The sequence below is a fragment of the Lepidochelys kempii genome, chromosome 26, assembly GCF_965140265.1.
Source record: "Lepidochelys kempii isolate rLepKem1 chromosome 26, rLepKem1.hap2, whole genome shotgun sequence".
Classification (NCBI taxonomy): Eukaryota; Metazoa; Chordata; order Testudines; family Cheloniidae; genus Lepidochelys; species Lepidochelys kempii.
This window is the reverse complement of record NC_133281.1, coordinates 10,532,052-10,543,819: the sequence shown is the minus strand read 5'-3', so window position 1 is coordinate 10,543,819 and position 11,768 is coordinate 10,532,052. Positions and strand designations below refer to the sequence as shown.

The 11,768-nt window shown below is 41.1% G+C and overlaps 1 protein-coding gene across 1 annotated transcript in view; it reads left to right on the top strand.

Annotated features, from left to right (window-relative positions):
* SLC23A2 (solute carrier family 23 member 2) overlaps positions 1–11,768 on the top strand; it is a 124,327-nt gene that overhangs the window by 16,567 nt on the left and 95,992 nt on the right. The window contains exon 6 of the mRNA XM_073325290.1: positions 2,899–2,965. The gene's annotated coding sequence lies outside the window, so the exon portion shown is untranslated. The remainder of the gene's footprint in view (positions 1–2,898; positions 2,966–11,768) is intronic.

The window sequence follows — 11,768 nt, the reverse complement described above, 5'->3', positions numbered from 1 at the left end:
ACGCGCTATCTCAGAGTTGGCATGTTTAGCTGCAGCTTCCCTTCCCTAGCCTGTACCAGGAGGGCAGAGCCAGCTAATTGCATCAGGAATAGCATGGCCTGGGCTGTCATACTGGCTGTCTAGAGTGCGGGTATGGCAGTAGATGCATGGGAAGAGGATCCCTATATTTTGCAAAAGGAGGGGGAAAAAAGGGCCTAAAAGGGTTTTGGTTTTTTTTATGTGGCATGTTTGTTTTTTCCTCTTCCACTTGGTTGCAAATAAAGATGAGGATCTAAGTGGGTGGTAGGGGGTAAGCTTGTAAACCAGTGAAGAATTCAGGTTAATTCTCGCATGGCTTTGAAGGGGTGGGCTGGTTCCCCCACGCCCCCTTGACTGATCCTTCTCTCGTGATATGCTTGTGCGTTTATTTGGAACAGCTAAAAGGATACATTTGTTTTGTGGCTTTTACCTGTGAGCCCCATGTTCCTCACATTCCCTCCCATGTGTGTCTTGTGTATGCATTTGCTTTATCTTAAAATATTTGTATTGGAAATGAGTGACACAGACACAATCAAATTCCACCATCAAAGCTTGGCCCTAGCTTGCGGTTACATTTCACTTCCTAAAAACTAAGTAGAGCAGTTGATGCCCAGCATTGTGTATGCAAGTAACATAGCTTTCTGTGTATATGTGATTATTTTTTCTATAAAAGATGAAATACAGAGACAGAAAAAGGATTCACTTTTATTCCCACCCTTTCATTTTGAAACAACCCATTATTGTAGCCTAGTCAGAGAAGATAAACTCTTAACACAGCCTTGGATCTGCTTTTGAGGGTGGTTTTTTAGGCACCAGAAGTTAACAGCCTGAAGGGTTTCAGAGTAACAGCGGTGTTAGTCTGTATTCGCAAAAAGAAAAGGAGTACTTGTGGCACCTTAGACACTAACCAATTTATTTGAGCATAAGCTTTCGTGAGCTACAGCTCACTTCATCGGATGCATACCGTGGAAACTGCAGCAGACTTTATATATACACAGAGAATATGAAACAATACCTCCTCCCACCCCACTGTCCTGCTGGTAATAGCTTATCTAAAGTGATCATCAGGTGGAATCACAAACCTTGCAAGCAGGTTCTGGCAGAAAGGGGAAGTCCCTAGGTTAGTGTGAAACAAAGTAATTAATGATCAGATGCAGTTCTTCCCTTTTCACTTTTGGCACACATGGTCTTAACATGAGTTAACAGGTTGAGATGAACCCTAGGTTCTGCCCTGAAGTTTGCCTCAGCCTGCTAACATGTGGAGGAAAAAACCCTACAAACTGTCCTGTGTTCATTAGGATTTTACCATGTGTTAACTAATGTGTAAGGAGAGAATACCCCCCCCCCATGTGTGTTTTTAGTGGGAGTTACAAGAGTATTGTCTAAGCCCTAGGGGAAAGGTACAGGGTTTGTGACTACCAGTCTCTCCAGCAGCGACTTGGGCAGCAGCTCACTGCTTTTTGTTTTCAGTAAAGAACCATGTCCTCATCTTGCATTTACTATTGATCCAAAGGTGAGTTTGGGAAGCAAGAGGGAAACATACCAAACGTGATAGCAACCCCTACAGTTTTCTAAGAAGTAGTATGACATGGTGAAGGAGCAGCAAGAAAAGACTCCTTCCTGAGACAGGGGTGGAGAATATAGATATTTTTAATATGTGCCGCCTTGAGTGTTTTTCTTGTTGTCTGTCTTAATAGCATTAGCATTGAAATACCCCCACTCCTGTTTTGAAGTTAACGTACAATTGAATTCAAAGGGAAGAATGAAGGTCAGAGCTTCGCTTTCAGTGTTGTTCGGAAAGAGACATTTTTCTGCATGTGTAGCTTAGTCAGGGCAGCAGCAATTAATATTTTTTTCCCCAAACAGAAAATGCTAAAAATGTGCCCCCCACCCTCCAGCGATCGAAAGATTGGGTAGAAAAGAACAACAGCTAGAGATCCTGCTGATTGTAGGGTTTCAATTTATTAATGTCTTGTTTTCCATGTCAAAGAGTTATAATTAGAACAAGTCAGCTGGTCACTTTCTCCTTGGCTTTGCCTACATGGGAAATTTTGGTGTCCCTCTCCAGTCCCCTGCCAGTCTAAACCAGTAATTGACATAGCGGTAGAAACCTCCCCTCCCTGTGGAGGCTATTACTCTGGTATAAAGAATAACTTTCTTTGGTTTAGTTTGTCACTTGGGAAGGGGTTTAAATTAAACTGGTAAAACTTTTTTTAATGGATTCCTCAACAAATAGTGGATAACCTGCCATAATGATCTAATATGAGACTGTATTAACTTTTTTTTTAGGGCTTATCTGCTCAGGGGAAATTGACTTGAATTACTGTTCCAGAATAGCTCCCTGTGTGGACATTCTGTTTTAGAATAAAAGTCACTTTATTATTCTGGACTTTTATTCCAGAAGTGTCTACACAAGGAGATACTATGGAATAGTTAATTCTGCAAAAGCTATTCTGATCAATTTCCATCATGTAGACAAGATTCTTACTACTATTTCTGTAGCCAAGGCCTTAGAGACACTTTGACTGGGGAGCCATTTTTTAAGGATGACTTTTTTTTCAAACACGTTTTTCTCATGCATTTTGTTTTCAAGCTTGAGGCGCTATGGAGAAGAATGTTCAAGACATTCTTAGGTATTCTAGGGTCCCTCATGTAAATTAAATTGAGGGTGCAGAACAAACCAGAATGTAATGTGACTGAGAGATGTGTTGGAACTGATTGGGGAGATGTGGGTAGTTAGCCGGAAGAATTGCCTTGTTTTATGTCCATACGTATCTGAAACAGTTACTACCGTCCACCACTCACCTAACTATATTTATGAAGAGCGAACACTTATGAAACAGTATGCCAGTAATTAAAACATGTTTTATTTTTGCTTAGAATCTGCAGGAAGAGGAGACTGACAGTCGGGTTATGTAAGGGGATGTGCATCATGCTGTAGTGGAAGGTAGGAATAAAATAATTGAAAACAAAATCTGTTTGCTGTGCTCTGTTGCATTAAAATGTTTTGCTTGTAAGCTTTCACTTATCCCTTTCTCGTCCAACCCGTAATACTGCTATCTTTATTGTGGAGCATGTTTCTATTAGAAACCGTATTTTCGAGTGATTAGTAGTGTACTGATGGTAACTGTAGTCTGGAAGGTGGAAAAAAGTCTGGTGGTGGTGAGCTATTTTCAGATTACACGAGGCAAAAAATGAAGTTTAGACTTTTAGGTCTTCCTCTACGTAAGGACTGTTTCAAATATTGTAGTTTATTAAGCACTTATCTTGACCTCTACATATAAAACAAGTATATAAAAACAAATTCATCACTTACTATGAAGAAGTGAATTCAAATTGACAACTCTCAGCCATGTTTGTTTAAAAAAACAAACACACACCTTGGAAGAGAGATCAGGATTTGAAATCTCACTTTTTTTTTAACTTCTAGGTTTGTATTGTACTTGCACTGTAACATAGTGGACTCACCACCTGAAGCGCCCAGTTGTGGCAGGGTGCAGTGCTGTGAGTGGTCCTTGTCTCTGGCACCATTTTCAGGCAGCCCATCTCTCAATGGGTCTTCTGTGGCTCGGCCCTTCAGCCAAGTTACAAAGTTCAGTCCCCTAGAGTGGTACCAGAAGGGTCCAACAGAAAGTTCACAAACCCCCCCCCCCCAATACAAGAGAGCCTTTTGCTCCCCATCTTGGGCTATTCCTGAGCCTGCCTTTGAGCTTGCATGCCTCAGTGGCTGGTGAGGGAACCCAGGCCCACCCTCTGCTCTGCCTGGGGACCCTGTGTAAAGTAGCTAGGTCTGCTCCTTCAGGCAGGCTGCCATTTCCCTTTGCCACTTCATATCTCCAAGCCCCCTTGCGCTGCTTTCTTGCAGTTTGAGTTTAACACAGCTTCCCTTTTTCGGGCTTCTCCCTAGATCCTCTCAGCTTCTTGTTTCTCTGCTAAACTAGCTACCCTTCCCTCTGTCTTGGACTCCACTGAAGTGCTTTTACTGCCATACTTCAGGGCCTTCCAATCCATGTGTCTGATGCTAAGAGAGCTGTGCTAACTGACTCAGGAGGGAGTGAAGCCCAGCCCTTTGCCCTTTAATAATGGGGAGATTCCAGAGGTTCTTAACCTCTCTACTTCAGGCAGGAAGGCACACGGCTATCCGTTCTCAAAATCATGTTAATATTAAGTTTGAGACAATTTAAACACGAAGCAATTCTGTTCGTGTTGAGGACATGCATCATGTGCCCTTCAGTATACAGGTGATGTTGGGTACAACCATGATGATCCTGTTCTGATCTTGTTTGTGGCAGAGGACATTATATCCTTCCCCTTCTGTACAAGTGGTGTTTTGATCCAATGCTTGTGACATCGAAGTGCTGGAGAAAATGAGCTCTCTGAATGATTCCAGGGTTTTAAAAGGGCACAGAGGAAGAGTAATTCTGTTAGAATTGCATTTGAAAAGGTGTAAGCAGCAATAGGACATTTAATTGTATTCTTGTTTTAGACTTTTAGGTTCTATGTTGGTTAAAAATAATGGCTGAATTAGCGTTTCTTGAGTGCAATTACTAATCATAGGTTAGATGTAAAGGAATGTTTGCTTGTTATCTGCCTTGTGATTAAGGGGATTGAGGTCTGATTTTAGTAACCTGCTAACATTAACAGTGTTTGTTTTTAGAATAAAATGGCTCAAAGTATACAGAGTCAAATGGGTATAAATACTGAAGGAAAAGTTGGTTGATTTCCCTCTCTTTCCCCCGGTGTTTTAAATCTAACACTACACATAGGGCTGGCTTGGAATGTTCTAGGCATCTGTGAAATTTATTAGCTGCATATATTTGTAAGTCAGCTACCTTATTGCATAAGTCATTTTAAGTGGACTGGATAAAACATTTTGAGAATGTATTGAAGAGAGCAATTCTGTATTGTCCGGTGAATGAGCAAGGTGACTTAACAGGTCTCTTCCATATCTAATTTCTGAGTACAAGTAATAGATTCTTATGCCTACATGCATTTAGGTAGCTTGAGCCCCATTAGTACTTTAAAATGCCCGTGCACATTTTCATTGTGGCTACTCTGGCTTGCTTGTTATCCCCTGATATCTCATTAGATTCGAGAGGCACAATCTTAGCGGGTCAAGGTTTCCTTCTCTTTTATATTTTCAGTGTGGTTTCAGCTTTTATCAGGATGCTTGTTCTTGCTGTGATCAGCTGTAAAATTTAAAAGTAGGTTGGAGTGGGGAGAGAGAACTTCAGGCTTTGTGCACACGCGGGTACCCTAGCGTAAACAGGTTGCTGCTGCTATTTGAAGCCCTATGTCCGCTGGCGCGGAGGTAGATGATGTGGCCATTAATATGCTGGTGGCCTGTCTACCCCAGGGCTGTCAACATTGCTAAGGACAGTGGAGCTGAACTGGTATTAGCCATGGTGGGAAATCTTTGAAAGGAGCTTTGGGTCAAGTAGGTGTGGCCTGAAGTTACACTTGTAGAGTACTATAGATGTATACTGAACCCACTTTTGAGACACAGCTGTGATCGTGGCTCTTATTTGGTTACTGAACTATCATTGTTTTTTGGTGGTCTTTTTGGTGTCACTAGTTTAGCATTATCAATTAGAATACTATACTGTGCTTTTAAGTGTACATTTCAAAGTTTTTCTATTTTGTGGTGCTGATTGAATGTAAGTTTTTAAAAAAATAATCTTAAAATATTCATGAGCATATAAATGCTTTCCAAAAAAAAAGCACCAAACCCACAACCTTGATAGCTTGTCATGGCTTTGTCACTTGTCATTCTATGAAGTTATTAGCAGCTTGTAATTCGGAATAAAATGCTGCATTACAAAAATAGCAACATTCTTGTTTCTCTGGCAAACGTTAAATAAAATTAAAATGCCATGAAGTCAAATACCAGTTGAGCTGACTGCATTGTGGTACGATTTGAACAGGCTGTGGCTTTTACCTTTCTTGTGGGAAGGGATGCCTGCTTTGTGTTATCTGAGTCTTGGAATCCCTATTGTGTTGAGTTACAAAGGATAAATGAGGCCGAAACTGAGAAACTGGTCCTTTGTATGGAGATTCCAGTATCAGCTTCTGTCCTCCTTAACAAAGGCAACATGCCAACCATTTCAGATGGTGGGATGGGACACAGTTTCTGATACAGTACCCAAGCTCTGCCTACAGTTCCCAGACCATTTGATGACTAGTCTCTTGTAATGTCTTTTAGACCAAGGGAATCCTGGTTATTTGATGAGACAATAAGGTTGTGGCTAATTTTTTTCTGAAGCCAGAATGAGTTATTTTTGGCAGGCAAGTTGTGAGAAGTGCATGAACGAGAACTGAAGGAGGAATTCATAAGGAAGCAGGCTGGGCAAATACTCCATTACTTCTGCTGCTTGGTGATATTTACAAGGAAACTGAAGCAGGTCCTCACTTTTCCTTCTCACTTAGGTTAGATGTTCTGGATGGCTGAAATACAGGCAGAATTAAGTACAGGTCAACAGTTTAACCAGAGCGGCATTGTGATCTAGTAGGGTAAATGCAAGACTGGGAGCTCATGAATCTTAATACTATCTCTGAAGCCATGTGCATTTCAGGTAAAGGCGTCATCTTTTGAAGTGTTGTAACTGATATGGTATAGAGCACCGCTTTGCCCTGAGTTTGGACAGGATCGCTTCTTTCTAAGAACATGTTGGGATCAACCATGAGCCGCTAATGGCATGGACTAGCAGCTTGGTCTAGCTCTCACTACAGTCATTGAGAGACTCCTATTGACTTCAATGGCAGTTGGATCAAGCTCTTAAGATGTGTGAGGGTGAGTTAGTCACAATTTCTGTGCCCCTTGCCACATCTTTAAATGGGGACAGTGTTTATCTATGGCACAGTATTAGTGTGAAGATAATTGTTTATAAAGTACTATATGGTCATGCTGGTAGTATTATACATTTCAGGCTACCGGACGGTGGTTTTACGAACCTGATATTTACCCCGGATATGTTCGTATTATTATTGTACTTACTCCAGTTTACTCATGGAATTTTATACGTTTAAAAAATTTAACACTCGCAGGTGGAGACACGTATTTTGTTTTTTACAAGTCTTTTGACGTTTGTGTGGTGTTGTGGAACCAGTCACAAATGTCTTGGGCTATTTATTTGATCTAGCTATCCCAATTTGCATTTTTTTTAAAATCAAGAGCCGGAAAACTTGTACGGTAATGAAGACCTTGACTTGGTGTAGCCGAGTACCTAGCAAAATGGGGTCCTAGTTCATGATTAGAGCTCCTAGATGCTCAGTAGTAATGTTCTCACAGCTGTGTCAGCTGACTTTGATCGCAAATCCTTGGATGAAAGGCAATATAGAAGCAACATACTAGTGTTCCTCTGCAAAACCTGGGTCATGGTATTTCCAACATACTGGCATATTTCCATGGTCTTGTTTGTAAAATCCATCCCAGTTTTGATGGTATAGATCACTAAGGGAGGAGATGGGGGAGAGTCAGCATGATCTCTTGAGTTGGTAGCTGATAGTCTTGACAGAGAATATTTCTCTATGAGGCCTCTTCTGCTCCAGGAAACACTCCAGTCACTGGCAACAGGTTTCGGCAGTGGGTCCCTCTGGGTATGTCTGCACTGCAATTAGACATCTGTGGCTGGCTCGGACGAAGACGCTGTTAATTGCTGTTTAGACCTTTGAGCTGGGGCCTGGGCTCTAGGACCATTCCACCTCGCAGGGTCCAGCTGCAGCCCATATGTCGACACCACAATTAAACAGCGCGTTAGCCCAAGTCTCGTGAATCCGAGTCTGCTGGCCCGGTCCAGCCGTGGATTTTTTTAATAGCAGGGTAGTCATACCCTCTGAATCTATTCTGACAATGGTTTAGTTGGAAAGGACAAAGCATGGTAGGACAAAACAATTTTCAGCACCATTACCAAAAGCATTATTGAGGCCGTATCTCGGTTACAGAGCTCATGTCAGTGTGGTTATGTCAGCCTAGCTACACTGACGTAGCCCCTTCATGTCGATGCCGCATAGGCAGATAAAAGTAAATACCACTTCTCCGAACCATATTTACCTATTCCTGGATTCCAAGGCCAGAACCGACCATTGTGACCATTTAGTCTGACCTAATATAACACAGGTGAGAGGACTTCCCCAAAATAATTCCTAGAGTATATCTTTTGGAAAAACATCCAATCTTGATTTAAAAATTGCCAGAGATGGAGAATCCACCACGACCTTGGTAAATTGTTCCAGTGGTTAATTACCCTCTGTTCAAAATTGACACCTTATTTCCAGTCAGAATTTGTCTAGCTTCAGCTTCCGGCCATTAGCTCATACTTCTAGCAGATGTAAAACAATGCCAATGTAAATTTTAAGCGTTGACCAAGCCTGGGACTCAGTTAAACCAAGCGATACTAGCAGTTAAACAATTTTAAACATACTTTCAGAGGAACTTATTGATGATCATCAGCAGTGGGTTTGTTTCCTAGCATTAGATGAGCTTAAGACCATGGAATTGTCTGAATCCTTGGACCTTTGCTATTTTTAGCAAGATCTTTTGGACATATGTTAGCTCAACTTCTACACACCAGTTAATGAATGCTTTCATAGTCCATTCAGTACTTTCTGAATATGCTCAGTCTTTGTCCTTAGAACAATGCATCCGGTATATTAAGTATAAAAGTATAATTACCATTTTTATTCTGTAAGCTGTTGTGACAGCCAATGCCTTGTTGAATGGCAGGTAATAGATTGGTTGTGGAGACATCACTGTGTGTGGGTATCTTTAAAAAGTGGATATCTACATTGATCTTGTCTTGCCTTAATTATTCAAATAGGAAATTGTGTCTGTTGAAGGGAGAATATATAAGAAAGGGGTATTACTCCAAATAGTAAATAACAGTGAAAGAGTTAGTGCTTTTAAGAAAAGGTTCAAGGCATACGGACATTAAGTAATGCCAATTAAGTGAGGTTAACACTTAACTCTAGTTACTAAAACGTGCCAAACCAAATTTATGTACAGAAACATCATAAAAGCCTTTTAACTTTAATACATGGTAAAAGAATAAATTGCTAGCCTGTCAAAAGGTTAAAAAAGACAGAAAATGTATTAATTTAACCAATTTAAATACATGGCCTAAAATAAGGTAGTCTTAAAAGGCTAGTCTTGTTGTAAGAATAAACTTTGTTTCAGGGTTTTCCTGCAGATGGTAAAAATATCCTTGTAGCTGTTTGAACCACTGTTGAACTATTCTACTTTTCCTTTGTGACATTCTTTAATGACCAGCATAGAAATGGAAATATTTCATTTCTATTACCTTCTCATTTACATCGGTTGGAGAAGAATTGATAAAAAGTTGTTTAAATATAAATTCTCGGTACATGTTGGACTTAAATGTGTTGTAAATCTTTTCTTTCTTAAAGACTTCTCTACTGAGGAAAAATTTCAAACCCATTGTGGTAAATCACACCTTGCTGTACCCATGTTAATCATTTTAGTTGCCACATAGACTAAATATCAGTTGTGTTTAAGCAAGGTCTCGTTATTGCCCATCTCCTCTTCCTATTTGTTCCTCCAGTGAAGTAGCAATGCTAAATTTGAAACGTCACGTTAATTTCCAAGGCCGCAAACTGGCTTCACAAGCATAGAATGGTGAGGAGGTGAAGCTGGATGATTGAATAATATCTTTTATCTAAACATATCTGAAACGATAGCAAGGGGAATAATGAGCAGGACTGGTTGAACATGTGCCAGTCTGTGTAAACAATCGTTTCAAACTTGTTCTGTTGTGAAAGTGATAAACTATTAGATAGTTGCCATAATATGACGAAATAAAGTGCAAGATTACATAAATCCTTCCGTGTATGGGGAAGAGAGTGAGGAGTGCTCAGATAATTTAGAAAGCATGATTGATAGGAGTTAATGTTTTGTTCTGGAATGAGAAACCATCTGGGGCTAGACCTATAAAGGGATTTAGATGCCTAACTGCCATTTTAGCCACCTTAATCCCTCAGTCAGCTGCCATCTATCTCTGTAGGTTCCTAAAGTCCCATGGTGCCTAAATCTGAAGCTGGGCCAGCACACAGCTGCCTCTGTCTAGGTATCTGGGCACCTAGCTCACGGCTAAGATCCTCAAACTAGGCATTGCCTTGCCTATCTCACCTGCGGGGCTTGATCTACTAGGTGGCGTCAGAAACTGCCTACCAGAATGGGTGCTGCACAAAACAACATGAGGAAAAGATGGTGTTGCGTTCCCCCAACCCCCCAGTAACCTTTAGCCCAGTGGTTAGCACGCTCACGGAGGAGAAGGGAGATCCAGGTTCCAGTCCCTGTGCGCCAATGCATATTTAATTATTTATACATGGAGGAACAGTTTCAACAGGAGAGCCTGAGATTGGCCCAGCACACACCCATTGCCCAGTGGTTACAGCATTTCTTGAGAGTGAGGAGATCCAAGTTCAAAAGTCCCTGCTTCACAATCGGGCAGAGAATGGAACTAAACATGGGTTTTTCACATCCTGGTTGAGTACCCTAAACACTGGGCGAAAGGTTATAAAGATAGTACCAACTCTTTTGTGAGAAGGGGCTTAGACATCTAACTTCAGGAGAGGGTTCATGGCTCTGACTTCCAAACATAGGCATCTAAGTCCTTTTGAGGGGCAGGTCTTAGGGCATTTCCTACTGTCTACATCAGGAAACTTCCTGTTCAGCCCGGTGGTATTTGTGGCTCCATTCTTAGGTGCCGGACTTCCCCTATGCATTGTATAGGAAGCCTGGGCACTTAACTCAGGGTTATAAATCTCACTAGGCAGTAGGGCACCTAAAAGTTACGTGTTAAAATGCTCTGTCTCCTTTGCAGATCTAGCCCCTAAAAAATAGTTAAACTCCATGTCCAATTATTGATCGTAAATCACTGGGTTTGTCCTCCTGATTCGTCACCAGTAGGAAAACTAACACAACTTGGGTAAATCATGTTTCTTGTTCTGTTCTATTAATGTTTTTTTGAGACTTTCCTTGTCGTATAACTGCTTTTCTTGTGGTTGCAAACATTTGCATTTAAAAAGTCATCTTCCAACATAACCATCCTCCTTTCTCTGCAACTGAGACAGTTTGAAATTAGCATGTTAATTTTAGCTTTTTAATACTGTTTGTTTTCAGAGTCTAATCTTGCTTTCAGAAACTCCATGCAAGAACTGTCGCTGGAGTAAAACGCACAAACAGATGAACAGTTTGGTAGGTTTTTTGCAAGTCATCGGCTAGTGCTGGACGGCAAACTGTTTCCACTTGGACATCTTTTTTAAAACAGGCCTGTGTGATCATTTGAAAAACATGCCAGTGCAATTTATGGTTGTTGTCACCACCTCTTGGAAAAGAGGGGTTAGATTTTAAAAGCCCTTAATAAACATGTGGCATTTCCAGTGTTAGTATGCATTCTGGTAGAACTCTCTGAGACCTTCAGTGTTCCTGTGGGCAGCTGTGAGACTTGCCTCGGCTCTGTGTCACTGGCCCAGTACATCAATTTGTTTTGGTAGATTGCTGGTAGGTGCCATCTGTAATGCGTGCTCATTCTTGCAGACAGAACAGCGAGTATTGAATGGATAGCATTAGGGGAATGGAATTTATGCCACTAATTTCACTGGACTTGCCATGTGCTCTTAAAATCTAAGCCCTTTTGAAATAGAAACTCTTATCCTCAGTACTGCTGATGGCTGTTAAATCTTTGTGAATTGATTCCCTCTCAGAATTTTTTCAGATCCTGGTCCTTCCCCGT